This window comes from Adiantum capillus-veneris, chromosome 18, assembly GCF_014529385.1.
Source record: "Adiantum capillus-veneris isolate H3 chromosome 18, ASM1452938v2, whole genome shotgun sequence".
Classification (NCBI taxonomy): Eukaryota; Viridiplantae; Streptophyta; class Polypodiopsida; order Polypodiales; family Pteridaceae; genus Adiantum; species Adiantum capillus-veneris.
The window spans coordinates 73,142,901-73,161,024 of NC_140948.1; positions in this window are offsets into that span (position 1 = coordinate 73,142,901).

Here is an 18,124-nt window from a genome sequence, read left to right on the forward strand (position 1 = left end):
GTGCTGCAGAGTTCTCTTGCTCTATGTGTGAATTGTGCTCACCTTCTATCCCTTGGTATAGGCCTCCAAGGTCCATTATTCTAGATGCATGTTTTTCTTCTCCATGGCTTGCATCACTATTTTTGGCTATACCACTTGTGACACTGCTTTTTGCATAGCTTACTATGGTTGTTCTCCACTTTTAGCTATGAGTTTGCATCGGCCCTTCATTTTAGAGTCCTTTTCTCCTAGTCATTTAGGGCCCACAAATTATTCAACACCCACTTTCCTAAAAGTAGAGACTTCTAGAAGCTTTCCTTTCTTTTTCCCTAAGATTTTAACATAAATTAACATAACTTACACATACTATGTTCAATTTAATAATCAATTATTTTGGATGGATCCCTAATTATTGATATACTTGGTAATCCTCTTGAATTTATACTAATACTCATGAGTGGGTGTAAAATTTAATTGTGAAAAAACTTAGGTACATTATATCAACAAACTAGTGGTGGCTAGAGCAGATTCCATTCACATGTTCCACTTGATCGTGGTAAAAGACATGATTTTTCTCAAGATCAACGTTCTAACACACAGCAAGCCTCTTCTTCATGCAATCCTCCAAATCCAAGGAAGGATGACCTATGTACTATTTGCACGAGTGATCATCGTTGGTATGAATGTCCCAAACAACCAAATCCATCTAATTTGTGGACCAAATTTGAATGTTGAAATTGCATCAACTTCATAAGAGCCTCCTTATTCTAAGGATAAAGGAAAGCTCATTCCATTTTGGCCATCACGGTGGTTTTTGGCAAAGAGCACTTAACTACAAGGTAAGTAACCATTGAGTTAAACCTCTCTGATCTTTATATCTTTACAAGAATATGGGGTCAAGCTTGATTTTTCTATCTATCCAAGCTAAATCATGTGAAAAATAAGCATATGAAGGAATATTTGGAATTAGTTAAGTATGCATGTATGTGGGTATATTATGGATGCATACACTAGTAATTTGAGAATATAATCCCTTGTTTTTGTGTGATTTTTTTACTTTAATCACCATCCATGTTGTTATTAGTCCTCCCTAAATACCCTTTTCTGGACCACTTGAAAGTGTAATGTGAAGCATGGTTTCCTTACTATATATAATTTTGGTATATAGTAGGATGTGTTGCTATCTTCAATTATGTTCACCCGTTATGCTCACAAAGTTATTCTCAAAAGTACTCTCATTAATTTCCACTACTCTCAAGTTAAATAGGCCAATTACATTACATTGGTATCAGAGCATTTGGTTTCTCTTTTCTTGCTTAAGAAGAGAGGTCCTTAAGTAGCCTATAAATGGTTGATGTTGTTAATTATAATAGGGTAAGTTGAACTGGGATCTATTATCGGTTTTGTTGAGCCCACTATGTGGGGGATGGTGCACACCTCGGGAGCTTTGGACTTAATAATGGAGTCTTTTTAGACTTGCCTACGGCTTTACCATTATTGAGCCATAAGAAGTCCGAAAGGAGCTAGCCCTTGGCAACTCTGCTATGATAGACCTACTCCTCTACTCTCTATAATTAACCACTTCGAGCCGTGGGTGTAGATACTTAAGAGCCGATTTTCAAAGGCTAAGAGGAGTGGCAACTAAGGTTTTGAATTGCCAAAGCATATACTAAGTACATACATAAATTTTGTTAACATGGTTGACAATAATCAAGAGAGTAGAATGAAAATTGATAGCTTTGATTTTGCACATGAAGGTGCTAATGATGATGCTCCCATGTTTGTGAATTATCTCGTCACTAGGTTGCAACAAGCTATGGGCAACCCTGCCTTGCAAGCCGAAGTTACTCAACAACTTCGTGCTTATGGAATTTCCCTTCCTCTCCAAGAGGAGAGAGAGCTTAGGAGGCCTCTTGAAGAGACCCCCAAAAGAAGACTCTCTCCCATTCAAGAGGAGGAATCCAAAGAGCAAGAAAGCAAGGAAAGTTTAAGTTCCTCTGAAGATGTGGCTCCACAAAGACGGCGATCTAGACGATCGCCTACTCCTCCCAAGAGGAAAAGATCAACACATAGTCCTTCTCCTCATCACTCTGAAAGGCAAGAGAGGAAACCAAGGAAGAAAAGGGCTAGGAAAAGGTCACCCTCTTCTCCTTCTTCTTCACCTTCCTCCTCTTCCGATGAAATTTATGGCTATTCTCCTAGAGAATACATGGCTAACATCGCAAATCATTTCCTGCATGGCGAAGGTCACAAAAGCTAAATAAGTTCAAGGAGGGAGGAAAGAGTATCTCTTTTCTCACCTATGATGGCACCTTCGGTGCTACTGACAAAGTGTTGGCCTTCATCCAGCAATTTGATGCGGCATTTGGAGATGAGGGCTTCACAGAGTCCTCCAAGCTATGCCATGTAGCTATGCACTTCCAAAAATCAGCTCGTCAATGGTGGGCTAGCCTTCGTGGAAATGGTGAAGCCCCAAAGACATGGAAAACTCTACGAGTTTCCATCATGAAGCAATTCCTTGCAAGCGATGCAAAGGACAAAGTGCTTACCGAATGGTGCAGCTTGAAGCTCCTCTCCCATGATTCTATCCACAAATATGTAGACAAGTTTTGGGATTTACATCTCAAGGCTACTGTCTTTCAAAAATATAGACTTTGCCGAGCAAAGGCAGCAATTCTGTGTGGGATTACCTGAAGAGATGGCCGAATACATCAACTCTCAACGGCCTGGTACTATTAGCAAAGTAATCCATCACACCATGGTTTCTTCACGCATCAATTTCCATCAAGGGGCTAGACGTAATGTCAAGCCCATGGAAAACAAAGATAAAAATGATGCAAAGGGAAAAACCAATGTTCAAAATACTTCCCAAGCCAATTCCAACAACAACAACAATCGGTCCAAGGAGAAGGGAGTTTACAAAGGTAAAAACAAACTCTCTCTTGAAGCTTTTCGCAAGGACCATAAGTGTTTCAAGTGTGGGGAGCAAGGACATGGCTATCGTTCTTGCCCCAAGAAGAATACTCGCAATGAGACTCCTAGGGATTCTACCATCAAAGCTCCAAAAGAGGATGCTCATTGCAAAGGATCATCACTTTCCTATGCTGGGGAAAGGTAAGAGAGCATGATGCCTTTATCTTTTTTGACCCTGTCTCTACTCTCAACTTCATATCAATAGAGTTGGCCACCAAGTTGGGCATTCAAGCTTTTGAGATGGGAGATATAGTAGTGGCTGATGCAACTTTCAAGGGACAACAAGCCTCCGTTACTCCCTTGATTGGGAAGTTGAGGCTCCATGTCCAAAGCTATGTTGACAAAGAAGACTTCTTCATCTCTCCTCTCCAACATGAGGATGTTATCCTAGGGGCACCATGGTTTGATCGCATGGCTGCCAACAATGGGTGAACATAATTGAAGATAGCAACATAATCATAGCAATTAGTTAACTTGGCATGAACAATTCTTTTGCAAGAGAGAGAATTTAGAGAACACGACAACAGTTGAGGATGTTATCCTAGGGGCACCATGGTTTGATCGCATGGCTGCCAACATGAAGTTCCCTGAAAGGAAAATCTACTTCATCTACAGGGGAAAGAACATGTATATAGATGCTAGTGAGCGTGGTCGCACTATTCCACTTGTAAATCCTCCTACTTTTGATAAGTCAATGAAGAGCTCAGTTTTTGCGTACATGATATTTGTCAAAGAGTCTCTAAAAGATACTAATGTTTCATCAAATGTAAATAATGGGAATCAAGAAGAGTTAGACTTGTCTAATTTTCTAAAAGGATTCCAAGATGTGTTCATCGATGATATCCCTATGGACTTACCTCTAAAAAGAGGGGATGATGACCATCGCATTGAGCTCCTTCCTGGAAGCTCACCACCTAACAAGCCTCCTTATCGAGTCTCACAAGCTCAACAAGAGGAGATCATAAGGCAAGTAAAAGAACTGGTAGACAAAGGGATGGTGAGGCCTAGTTCCTCTCCCTTTTGTTCTCCAGTCCTTTTAGTGCAAAAGAAAGATGGTACATACCGTATGTGTGTGGAATATCGAGCACTAAACCATATCACTATCAAAAACAGATTTCCCGTACCTCGGGTAGAAGATCTGTTTGCTAAGCTACAAGGCTCTACCTAATTCAGTAGGATTGACCTTAAGAGTGGCTATCATCAAATAAGGATAGTGGATGAAGATATCTTAAAGACCGCGTTTCGCACAACGTTTGGTCTTTATGAATATCTAGTCATGCCTTTTGGCTTGACTAATGCACCAGCTACGTTCAATCATTTGATGGAGAAAATTTTTAGACCATATCGTAAATTCACTGGAGTGTTCTTTGATGATATCATCATCTACTCCAAGTCTTTGGAGGAACATAAGCAACATCTCCAAGTGATTTTTCAAGCATTGAGAGAGAACAAGCTTTATCTCAACCAAAAGAAAAGCGAATTCTTCCTTCAAGAGATTCAATACCTAGGTCATATTATCTCTAAAGATGGTATCCAAATGGATCCATCAAAGTTAGAGGTAATAAAAGCATGGCCTAACCCAAGAAATCTACATGAGCTAAGAAGCTTTGTTGGTATGTGCGCATAGTATAGACGCTTCATAACAAAATTCTCTCAAGTAGCAGGACCACTACACGACTTAACTAAGAAGAACGTTAAGTTTGTATGGACTGCTAAGGAGCAAAATGCTTTTGAAAAGGTCAAAGAGAAACTTACTTCCCAACCAGTCCTCATGCTTCCGGATCTCTCAAAGCCATTTGAGGTCCAATGTGATGCTTGTGGTGATTGCCTTGGAGCAGTTTTGTTTCAAGAAGGGCATGCCATAGCATATGAGAGCCGAAGGCTCAATATTGATGAACGAGTCTTGGGCATTTATGAGAAAGAGCTTTTAGCTGTTCTACATGCCCTAGACACATGGAAGCACTACCTATTGGGGACTCCATTTATCCTACGAACCGACCACCAAAGTCTCAAGTATTTCATGACGCAAACCAAGACGCAAACCAAGCTTTCCGACAAACAAATGAGGTGGGAAAATTTTCTTTCGCAATTTAATTTTCATATTGCTCACATAGCTGGTAAGCACAATCAAGTTGCCGATGCACTTTCACGACGACCAAAAGTTAATGCGGTCTCTATAGCTACTCACAATGATCTATCCTCTATGATAGATGAGTATGCTACTGACCCTGACTTTAGAGACATAATGTCAGACCTTGCTTTGGGGAAGAAAGAGGAACCATTCACCTTGTAGGATGGTTATCTTCTCCATGGCAATAGGCTATGTGTTACCCATTCCCTTCGTGAGAAAGTTATGTATGAATCCCATGCTCCTCCATATGCGGGGCATTGAGGTATTCAACCTACTCTCCGAAGAGTAGAGACGTACTTCTATTGGCCTACCATGAAAGTGGACATACAAGAGTATGTATCAAAATTTGTAGTATGCCAAAAGACCAAGTATGATAGAGGGAAGCCACCTGGATTACTCCAGCCATTGCCTATTCCAAGTTCACCATGGGAGAGTATATCCATGGATTTTATCTTTGGATTACCCAAGTCTATCCATGGGAATACAGAAATATGAACAATAGTCGATAGGTTTAGCAAGCAAGAACATTTTATTCCTGTCAAAAAGACTATTAAGGCACATCAAATGGCAACTCTCTTCATATCTCAGATTTTCAAGCACCATGGATTACCCACATCCATCGTGTTAGATAGAGATCCTAGAATGACCAGTAATTTTTGGAAAGGTCTCTTTGAAAATCTAGGAACAAGATTGAATTTCTCTTCGGCCTACCACCCACAAACGGATGGCCAAAGTGAGATAGCCAATCTTACGATACTTGATCTACTCAAGACTTATGTTACCAAAGTAGATCAACGCTCACAATGGGAAAAGTACTTACCTCTTGTAGAGTATGCCTACAATATACTGTACATACTTCTACGGGAAAAGCACCTTTTGAGATCATTGAGGGAAGACCTAAAAGTCCCTTGCTACTCAAAGTACATGGGAAGATCTTCGCCGCCGATGAGTATAGCCGTGACTTACAAGAATCTTTTCAAAAGATTAGGGAGGCTATATCCATCTCTCAACAAAGGCAAAAAGCTGTTGCTGATAAGCACACAAGAGCCTTAATGTTCAAAGAAAATGATTGGGTCTTACTCAAGTTTCCTAAGGCTTGATTAAGGCAAACGACGGGCAAAAATCCTACAGGCCATCAAAAGTATTATGCTAAACTAGCAAAAAGATACTATGGTCCTTTCCAAATCTTGAAGCCCATCAATGAGACAGCTTATCAACTCAAGTTGCCCAACCATTGGCTCATACACAATGCCTTTCATGCAAGCCTACTTAAGCCCTACAAAGGAGAGCCACCAACTGAACCAATCATTGAAGACCCTCCCGAAGTTGAAGACCAAGAAGAGGTGCTACAACCCGAAGCTCTCCTTCGGCATGAAGACAAGGTACTACGACATGGTAAGATTATCCGACGGTATCTTATTAAGTACAAAAATTATCCTTTTGAAGATGCTAGATGGATGCAAGGAGTACAGCTTAAGGATAGTATGAACCTTGTCAATGCTTACAATGCTACATTAGAGTAAGCAAATGTACAAATTTCTTTTAAATGACTCATGTTTTTGTCTTATAAGACTAGTCCTCTTTTTAATTGTGCACAAATTTAACTACTATGCATGCTTAGAATCATGTTTGTGATGACGACGTCTCTCAAACACCAAGTAGAATTTGTCACTCTACTTTGGGAGAATGAAATGGACTAAAGAGCAGACATGCTTGCAGCAGCTATGTCTCCCAAGCAACAAATGGATTAGTCATCCATCTTGGAAAGATTTCATAGGGTAAACAGGGATCCTCTACCCGCTAAGTAAGATTGACTAATGACTAAGGCTTTATCTCTTCTACATCATAGTCAAGGACGACTATGATTTCAAGAGAGAGGTAAAAATGTCATAAAATCTAATATCTAACCAACCCAAATGATTTTCTCATATTAAATTGATCACTTAATGTAAGAGAATAAACGGGAACAAGTGTTAAGATATAGATATGTGCTTATAGATCTATCTCAACATGGGGCCAATGGTAAAGGGGCCCAAATGAGAGATGGTCTATCAAAGATCAAGGCTAACCAATGGAGCATAAGACCTTAGGGCTAGCTTCATTGAAGACCTCCAATAATGTGTGTAAAAGTCCTTTGACCTTAGGTAAGCTAGGGCTGAGCTTGAGGCGGGAACCCGGCCCAAGCTCGAGGTGCTTGTCGTGCTTGAGGTGCTTGTCGTGCTTAAGGTGCTTGTCATGCGTGAGGTGCTTGATTAAGGTGCTTGAGGTGCTTGACCCGCTACATGCTTGAGGTGCTTGACTTGCTACTTGATTAAGGTGCTCGAGGTGCTTTGACATGCTTGCCTGAGATGCTTGTGGGAACACCCCTAGTTCAAGTGCATTGTCATGCTTGATGACTAAGGTGCTTGAGCACCAAAAGTCAAAAGTATCCCTACAAGAGGGGGGGCGAGCCCTTTTCCTAGGGGATAGAGAGAGAACACACACTCACACACACAAGGAAGTCCCAAGCTTGAAGAGGCAGCAGGGACACATGTCAGGCCCCTACCTATGTTACCTTCATGAGATTCCTGAAGCCTATTGGTTGGCCACCCAAGGGGTCCAATAGTAATTTAGGAGATTTAATTAATTTATTTAGCATTTATCTAGCCCTCTCTCTCAAAGGGGAAAGGGGGACACTTGTCTCAAGGCTACCCCTACTCCTTCTAATGCCTCCTGCTTATGATTGGCTAGGCCTGGAGGGGTCCAATGAGCTTCAAGCATGAGCTACAAGGGGCGGTCGACCCAAGCAAGCTAGGAGGTTGCTTAGGGGGTATACTCACCCACACACACTCACAAAAACTCTCATTGTGTGCTATGAAAAGTGAAGAGCTCGCTCTCCAAGCAAATAGAGGTTGAGAGCCTACACCAACACTCTTGGCTATGGAGTGCAAATCCAACCAAGAGCCATGCTTCAATGCTTAAGCTTGCCATCTCCTTCTTCTTCATTACTATGCTATTATGTATGCTAGCAACAAGAGTTATGATAAGTGAGGAACTAATTCTTTCTCCTTTGAAATGTTTCTTCTTCCTCTTCCCTACCCTCATTCCCTGCTAGCTCTTTCCACCTTCGAAGGTGTTTGAGGTCTTGGGACTGAGGCTTGGGATAGCTAAAGATTTCTTCAAGTTTATGTTATGTTTGTGATGCATGAAGCTTTCCATCTTCATTGCATCACCTAGGTCACAAGTAACACAAAGACTGTATTGTAACAAGTCTCTCTTAATGGTAGAAATCATAATACAAATGCCTATTGGAGGGGGGACCGGCTCCACATAAATCCGGTCCTCAACTATTGTCGTGTTCTCTAAATTCTCTCTCTTGCAAAAGTATTGTTCATGCCAAGTTAACTAATTGCTATGATTATGTTGCTATCTTCAATTATGTTCATCGGTTATGCTCACAAATTTATTTCTCAAAAGTACTCTCATTAATTTCCGCTACTCTCAAGTTAAATAGGCCAATTACATTACACGCAACTTCCTGCTCTTAAAGACATTTAGGAACCAAGCTCTCTTAAACACATTTAGGAACCAAGCTCTCATTCTTTTCTTGATGGAGGCTCTTGCAGTTGTCTGGTTAGTTCTTTTATCTTTTTCATATAACTTCTTACCGATAGCTTGCCTTGTTTGATCTATCTAGCTCACATAAATTATCTTGATCTCCCTTATTGTCTGAGTATTCCAATTTAAAGGCTTTAATGAGCTTGTGATATGATCTGAGTTGACAGGCTGGGTAATGGTAATACCATTTCCTCCCTACATCTTTCAATGTGTGGAAAGTATTTCACCCATTCATCTTCATCTATGTCTTTCAGTTCAGCATATTGCTCAAAATCTTGTATGTGAACATCGAGATCATCCTCCTTTCCTCCTTTTAATATAGGAAAGAAAATGTTCAGATCAGTAGAATGTTCCTTGGTTTTCCTAAATCTGGTTTTACCTATTGGTTTCTTCCCTCTTAGCTTCTTCTTGTCGTATAATGATCAGTATCAGCCTCACAATCCTCTGTTTCCATCTTTGTCACCGTCTCTTCAATTGCTTTCTTGGTTCCCTTGTGTGTTGAGTGATGAGTTCTTTGGCTCCTATCACTCTCATCAATCTGTCCTTGACTTTTAGATCATTGAGTCCTATTCCATCTAGCCACTCTTTCAATTTTTTGATGCCTAGAATGACTAGAATGCTGCAAATCTCTTGATTCCTCAGTAGTACCTCCTTCTGGAGCAACTGTAATTTCAATCCTAGGTTGTGGATTAGTTTTAGAGCCTACTTCAGTCTCTTTTGGAATTGGACTCACCCTTTCTTGATTTTTCGTAAAGCGAGTTGTTGGTCTACGACCTCTAGTGTTTATTTTTGGTGGCATTGACCATATAATAGCTCTAGTACCAGCTGGGAGATAGTTCGTCTGTCTCCGAGCCTTAGTATTGGGATGGGTAACCTAAGACCTCCTAGGAAGTTTTGAGTTCTGATAAATGGTTTCCCTTTGTGTGTAGCCAACAAAGCCTTTTTAGCCTCGTTAACAAGTATTCCAAGGAGATGCCTTGGTCGTTGCCCTAGTTGGTCATCTTGGAGGGAGTCGCGGGGGGGGGGGGGGGGGGGGGGGGGGAGTATGTCGTGCTGCAGAGTTCTCTTGCTCTATGTGTGAATTGTGCTCACCTTCTATCCCTTGGTATAGGCCTACAAGGTCCATTATTCTAGATGCATGTTTTTCTTCTCCATGGCTTGCATCACTATTTTTGGCTATACCACTTGTGACACTGCTTTTTGCATAGCTTACTATGGTTGTTCTCCACTTTTAGCTATGAGTTTGCATCGGCCCTTCATTTTAGAGTCCTTTTCTCCTAGTCATTTAGGGCCCACAAATTATTCAACACCCACTTTCCTAAAAGTAGAGACTTCTAGAAGCTTTCCTTTCTTTTTCCCTAAGATTTTAACATAAATTAACATAACTTACACATACTATGTTCAATTTAATAATCAATTATTTTGGATGGATCCCTAATTATTGATATACTTGGTAATCCTCTTGAAGTTATACTAATACTCATGAGTGGGTGTAAAATTTAATTGTGAAAAAACTTAGGTACATTATATCAACAAACTAGTGGTGGCTAGAGTAGATTCCATTCACATGTTCCACTTGATCGTGGTAAAAGACATGATTTTTCTCAAGATCAACGTTCTAACACACAGCAAGCCTCTTCTTCATGCAATCCTCCAAATCCAAGGAAGGATGACCTATGTACTATTTGCACGAGTGATGATCGTTGGTATGAATGTCCCAAACAACCAAATCCATCTAATTTGCGGACAAAATTTGAATGTTGAAATTGCATCAACTTCATAAGAGCCTCCTTATGCTAAGGATAAAGGAAAGTTTGTGGTCAATACAATATTGGTTTCATCCATACTATAATCTTGATTGTAGAAGGGGGGAACCAACCCCAAGACGGACTGGCGGGTGGACGAAGGAACTTCCTAGAAGCAGTAACCAGTGAGTTATCGTAGTAATTGATAGTGCACAGTCAGCCAGATACCGATAGCTTATAAATAGGACCCATTACTCCTTTTTTATGGCTTTTGACTCTTTTAGAATCTACATTAGTCTGTTTCTAGAGCTACTTATGCTCTTGTAATCGTTTTGGTGTGCTATCTCTCTTCCTTTATGACAAAGACAACTTCTAGACTAGAAAATGCTCCAGTGTACTCTGTATATCTGAAATACAATTCCAGTTTTAGTTTTAGTTCCCTTTCTAGTGTCTGTCTTTCAATTCTAGTATTTCACCTTTCAGGTGTTTTCCAATCTAGTTCCGATGTCTTCCAGTCATCATCAAGTCTTTGATTTTGACACCTTGATTGTAAGTACCAACCTGGAATAGCTGTCTGAATTCATCCAGCTCATTCCATTTTGGCGATCACGGTGGTTTTTGGCAAAGAGCACTTAACTACAAGGTAAGTAACCATTGAGTTAAACCTCTCTGATCTTTATATCTTTACAAGAATATGGGGTCAAGCTTGATTTTTCTATCTATCCAAGCTAAATCATGTGAAAAATAAGCATATGAAGGAATATTTGGAATTAGTTAAGTATGCATGTATGTGGGTATATTATGGATGCATACACTAGTAATTTGAGAATATAATACCTTGTTTTTGTGTGATTTTTTTACTTTAATTACCATCCTTGTTGTTATTATTCCTCCCTAAATACCCTTTTCTTGACCACTTGAAAGTGTAATGTGAAGCATGGTTTCCTTACTATATATAATTTTGGTATATAGTAGGATGTGTTGCTAAAGTAAGTGCATACATCTCACACTAGATCCATGTTCTTATATATTTTTTGAGTTTTTTAACCAACATCCACTTGGTTTTGATTTCTTCTAGTATTACACCCTTTTAGCTTTTCTATGTATTGCATGAGAGATGACCCCACCAAGGAAGAGGAACGTGAAGCTCCAATTCCAAGCCTAAAGCTCTAACAAACCCCCATGTTGTGGCAACGGTGAATGAAGTTGTTGATTTTTGCATATTATCAAATCCGCTCCTATATTATCAAGTCAAATTGTCAATTTTTGGATTGTTCATATATAAGTTGACCTTAGTATGGTGTCGTGTGGCTCCATGTCCATGATTAAAAAAAGAGCAAAGGAATGCAAGTTAAGATTCTTTGAAGCCTATGTGTTTATTGAGCAGTGATCAGGGCTTGATAACAAGCTACCTCAATGCTAAATGTATGCGAGGTGCAGCTTTAAAGGTCCAAAAATTGTCTTGTTGATGCTAAAAGTGAGTTCGTTTGAAGTGAGTACAAATGGAAGTTTATGGCAGTTTAAGTTTCTTCAGGGTCCAATTTTGTGCCAGGTTGGTCACCTTGGTGAGTGTGCCAACTGAGAGTTTTGGCGTTTTGTTCAGGTTCTGAAATATGGTGTACATAATAGAGCAATAATTGCTCGAGGAACATTTTGTCTGGGATGTCATCTTATGCAGTGCATTGAAAGCGGGGTATGTTATCGAAGTTGTGCTCAACACTACGGTGGTTGATATGTAAGCCTACCGTGATGATCAGTAATTCTTTGGCCGAGATGTATGCCAAATGTCTGGTACTCGGCAATGATTGGCAATGCTTTTATTGACATGCAAGCCAAATGTTGTGCCAGGCAGTACCTTAGATGATTTGTATGTCTAATATGGTGCTTTAGAATTGACTTGGTTGGTGAAAGAGCAACGTATTGATTGTGGATATGCCAAATAGGGACGGGCAAGAAGCTCTGAACCGTCTTCAATTGATGTGAAGCAAGTGCATCTCTCAATATATAATCGCATCTTGAAGGCATGTGGAACTAATGGGCAACAATATTCTCAACAAAATTGTTATTCAAAGACTGTTGAAAATGAAAGTTTGTGCTAGCAATGCCTTAATCAATGTGCATGCCAAATGTGGTGCCTTTATGAATCGAAGGGCCAAATGGCCGCCCAAAGCCATCGAGGCCACCCATAGAAAATAAAAGGAGAAGGTTAATGTGTAAATGGGGGCAAAAAAAAGAGAGAAGGAGATGTTGGGCAGCGCAGGCAACGAGTGTGGGAGAGGAGATGATCGCGAAGGGTTGCGGGTAGCTCGGGGCAATGTCGAGCATGAAGGAAAAACCAACCAGCGGCCCCTAGCACCCATTTTCTGCCCCGATTTTTGCGGGTTTGGCGCTCACCAAAAGTCAGCATGCCACATCAACAACCAGTTCACACGCCTTAGGAATGATGGCACCGTCGTTGCTAAAGGCTTTCAAAAAATGAGATAAGAAGGATATAACGATAAGGAGAAGGAGTGGGATAGGAAGTGTGAGGGAGAACAGGCATGAAGGAAGCTTGACTCCAATCTCTCTCTCTCTCTCTCTCTCTCTCTCTCTCTCTCTCTCTCTCTCTCTCTCTCTCTCTCTCTCTCTCTCTATCTATCTATCTATCTATCTATCTATCTCTATCTCTATCTCTATCTCTATCTCAAGATGCAAGCTAAGGAGAAGGGGCTCACCCTCTCGATCTCCCTAGCACTTGACTACGAGAAACCATTACCAAGAAAAAGGGGAAAGAGGTGAAGGAGATCTCGCTCCTTCTCTCAAGAAGTTCCCTCTCTTGACAAAGGCAAGGCAATTATCTCGACCTTGAAGAAGAGGAGGTACAGGCATAAGTGAGCAATTCAAGTGAAGGAAGACTGATATTGGAGCAAGCATGAAATCAAGGAGAAGGGGAAGTTGAAGGGAAAGAGGGAGTGTAGATGTAGTAGGCAAGAACAGATCCTTAGGAATTACTAGCCAGAACTTCCATAAGTATCCGACGGACAATGCCTATTGTAGTAACTCTACACAATCCTATAAATAGGGCCCATTACACATTCTACGGGGTTGGTTGGTTGTAGGTTGGTTGGTTGTAGGTTGGTTGTCATGTATTGTTGTTAGCCTGTGTACGCATCTTTGAAGTTCTTGTATTAATCCTAGGAACCTTTTGGGCTTGGAGCCATTTGTACTTTAATGCTTGGCTTGTACTTTCTGTATTATTCATACTGACCTAAATATACCTGATCAATTCCAATGTTCTAGTCTTTAGTCTTTCCGGTTCAATACTCTTTCCATTTCATTACTCTATCTTAGTTCAATTCTTTGTTCCAGTTCAGTACTTCGATTCCAGTTGTCTGAACTGATATGCACCATCTGAATTCTCTAAACTCACAACTACCTCTGAACTCCAACACTAGAATAGCTACCTAAAGAGAATAGCTCATCTTACTTTGGCAATCATGCTGGCTAGAGCTGAAGTGCTCTTTGACCAGTAAACTCTCTCCCCGTTGGTGTTCTAAGCTGCCACTAGGTTTTGTGGCGAAGCAGAGCGGGTCAGCACCGTTCTAGAAGAATTGAAGCAAGGATCTGACACAGAACAAGAGCCTGGGAATGAAATATACGCCCCTCTCAAGCATGGTACTGTTGAAGAGGCAAGGGATGTTAGCAGCAAGCTAACACAGATACAACGGATACCATTTTTCAGAGTTCTCATTGTAAAAACACTTATTATTTTGATAAATCGGGAATATTGTAACTCCTATTTTTTTGATAAATCTTGTAATTGATGAGCCGGGACTACAAGCTTCCAGATTGTATCAACCTATCATTACCCATCTTTGATAGAACTCCCAGATTATTAGTTTTGACCACCAAAAACCTTGGTTAAGGTATAAAAGCCAATTTTTGTAAGTTATTATTAAGTTTTGGATAATGAAATACATAGTGTGAGCTAATGGTGCTCACTTCTCCCCTTCTCGCGCTTCCTACTCCTCCCCGGTTGTCACATTGCAGTTGCGTTTGTTGCATTGCAACCGCAGGTAAGAGCTCTACTCATTGACATAAGCACATCACAGTAATTCGTAGATTTTGGCGTCGTCGACCCGCACCCTAATTTTATCATATCTAGGAATTTACACTTTTAAATCAAAAACTAAGCATAGGCACGGTATTGGGGCATCATTGCTAAGCATTTAGATGCATTCTGGGTCGAAAATGACTAGGTCAAAAATCCACTACTGTTAATAATCGCGATTTTGGCACTTGACCTAAAGTGGGAATTGAGACCATAAGCATGTGTGCTTAGGTCTTATAAACATGTCGTAGAAGTTTCATTACGTTTGGATGTCATTTGATGCTGCAACGGATGTGATTTGTTTTTCAATGAGCGATTGGCTTTTAGTGATTTCTGTCACTTGAGTGTAGCATGAGTTAGATGCAAGTTGTTAGTTGTTTTCCAAGAGATTGACACCCTCTTGTAGCCTCTATGCACCAGTTGAGTCAGCTCATCCCATGGATTGACAATTTAATCGTGGTTCTTGCTAATACTGCAATAAGATAGGATAGTGAGGTTAGACACCCGTCCCACATCTGGCGCCGCTGCCGGGGATCGAAGAGACCTAAACTAGGGAAAAATACGAGCGTCTTGTGAAGTTATCCTTTAACTTCCTCTAGAATCGCCTAGAGTTCAAGACTTTCTTTTAGAAACCGCGTAGCCTAAGATTGTCGTCTTTTGCTGTGTAGAGGTAGCTTGGAAGTAATCGTACTTGTCGAGTGCATTTAGGATTGTAGGATTATAGGATTGTAGAAATAGATTGGAATTTTCAGGATGATTGATAAACAAGACAAGTCTTAAGATCAATGCTCAGAAAACCATAAAAGAAGAAAACGATTGTTTGTGGACGCTTTCCACAACCCCATTGCATGAGAATCTAGGAGTAGGGTAAGTAGGATCCGAGGTGGATTTCAGAACAATGCTCTCTCTAAAAGAATCATTGTGAGTTGTTATTGGAAGTTGCAAAATTTCAGGTCTACGGCTAGAAATAGCACGAAAAGACTCCAAACCACTTAATCCGACTGAAGAGTAAGCTTAAAAGTTGTCTGAACCAGTGGGTAAGCTCAAGGACACTTCAAGGTAAAAAATTCAAGAGTTGGCCAAAACTCAGATTATCTACTTTCTCTTGATATTTTAGGCCAAATAAGTTTTGACTTGATTCGTAGGCTTGAAATAACTCATAAAAGGACTGTCCTTGAAAAAAGTGCAAAAATTGGTTCATTTCAAGCCTGAAGTTAATAATCATGATTATTAACTTTCAGCTCAGATTTGACCAAGGTTCATACCATTGACTCGTTGCATGTGTAAAAACAACTTCTGTAAAGGCACAAAAGATTTGGATCACCAAACTGGTAAAAAACTGGGTAAAAACTAAAGTTTGTACTGACTTTCTGAATCTTGAGTGTAAATTGGGAAAAAATTTGTCCAAACCTGTTGAAATTTGATTCATAGGCTTATATTGATGTAATAAACATGTGTACATGCTCAGTTGACCAAAAAGATGCAAAAAGTTGCCAATTGTAGATAATCGTGATTATTTACATATGTCCCATTTTTCAACTTTTTTAACCAAGTTGGCACACCACTAGTTTTACCATGTTGTAATAAGCTCACCAACCAAATTTGGTAAGATTTGGATCGTTGGATTGAAAATTGTGACCAAATTTGCAAAGTTAGTTTGCAGACAGAAAATTGATAACCATTTGACCAAAACTTGTCCAAACTTGATGAAACTTAGCTAGAGACCTTAACTTGAGGTGCTTAACAGATCTGTGTCAAAGCTGGGACAAAAATTTTCAAAAATATAGATGGAGTAAATAATCGTGATTATTTATATCTGCTTCAAAAATTGACAAATTTGCAAATTTGAGTATACCACAAGGTCAAGCATATCAAGTAGACCCCACAAATCAATTTTGGTGAGGATCACAAAAGTGAGACTTAAGCCAAATTCTTGAAATCAGGGTCTACGAACACAAAATAGTTGATACACTTGAACAGATTTTGTCCAAACTTGTTGAAACTTGTCCAGGGGACTTTAACAGGTTGTATACTTGCCAAACCAAGCCAAAAAGTGCAAAAAACTAGCAAAAGTAAATAATCACAATTATTACATCTTCTACACAGGGATACTAGTTTTGACTTTTGAACTTGTGTATAGTGTGAGACCAGCATAATACAAAGCCACCGGGCAATTTTGGGTTGAATCGGATCCAAATTGGTACATGTTCACTCAGTTTCCAAGTGGCAGATTAAGCCTTTGATTTTTTGCCAAAGTAGAATCTAAAAGTCATTTGCTAACTCTGATAGCTTGATTTGAAGTGATACACACAGACCAATCACAATAGTTAGCAAAAATTATACAGCCCTTGTGGACGAATAGCTAACTTTATCAAATTTATACAGGAATCAGGTTGCAGAAAAGGAATCGGTATCTTGACAGAAAGTTGCAATCGAATCAAATGGAAATTGACAACAAGTCAATCCAAAGGTAAGTACTCTATCCAGGGCTTCATAAGTCTATATGAACCTTAGATATGGTCGTGTACTAGGAAATCAGGGTATACTCGGAGAAACCTCCAGTAGAGTATCCACCGAAAGAAAGCATAAATCAAGGCAATTCCTTGCACACTATTAGTCTCAGACACTTTTTCATATTCAACGTCTAAAATGTCTTCTTACTCGACTCACTCAAAAATCGGAATGACAATGCGCTATAAGCATATCCTCTCTTTTTATAAGACTAATTGCCATGGAGCTCAGGTTTACTTGGATCCTAACGAGGAGTATGCTATTCACATTGATGACCATGGTATTGAGTTCAAAGAAGAAATCAGGGCAAACAAACAAGGAAAAATATACATGGACAGAAATGGAATTCAATATTTACAAGCTGAAAACCCTGACGTGATAGACAAATGGGGGTTAGAAGTAAATACCATAATCCCAGATATGTTAGCAAGAGAAGGACCACCAACTTTAGAATTTGAGGGATATAATCAAGTAGATTTGAAGCCTTTGAAACGGATTAGTACGGATAATCCTAGGATCAAAGTATATAGTTGGGAGGATAGAAACATAAAAGATCTTTTGTGGACTTCACATGCCAAATCAGGACAACTAACGGCCATGAAAATCATGTATATCTTCAAGATCAAAGATAACGGATCAGCAGACCTACCAACCTACCTGTTTAGGGATTGTTATAACAACAAATTTGTTATGATGACTCGTGAGGAGGTAGAACAAACCAAATATCAAGGGTATTCCATGAGGGATTGGATATTGGGACAAGGACCAGAAACAATTTCAAGAGATGAACACCGTGAGAGATCATCTGAGAGTAATGTTAAGAAACCAGAAAACACCTCATCACGTAGAAAACCGGGTGACACTAAGGCCAGTCCAGGGCTACATGAGTCACTATTTCCAATAGACTAATTTAAGAGACTTGGAACAGGACCAACTGCCAGGAGACCGGGAGTTGAACCAAACAGACGCATCAAACTAGCTGATTTTCAGAAATGGATCAAAAAATACAGTGGATTAGGGGATCCATACGACCACTTAGCAATCTTTAAGCAAGTGCTAAGAGCAGAACGTATATTCGAATTCCATACTCAATTTGAG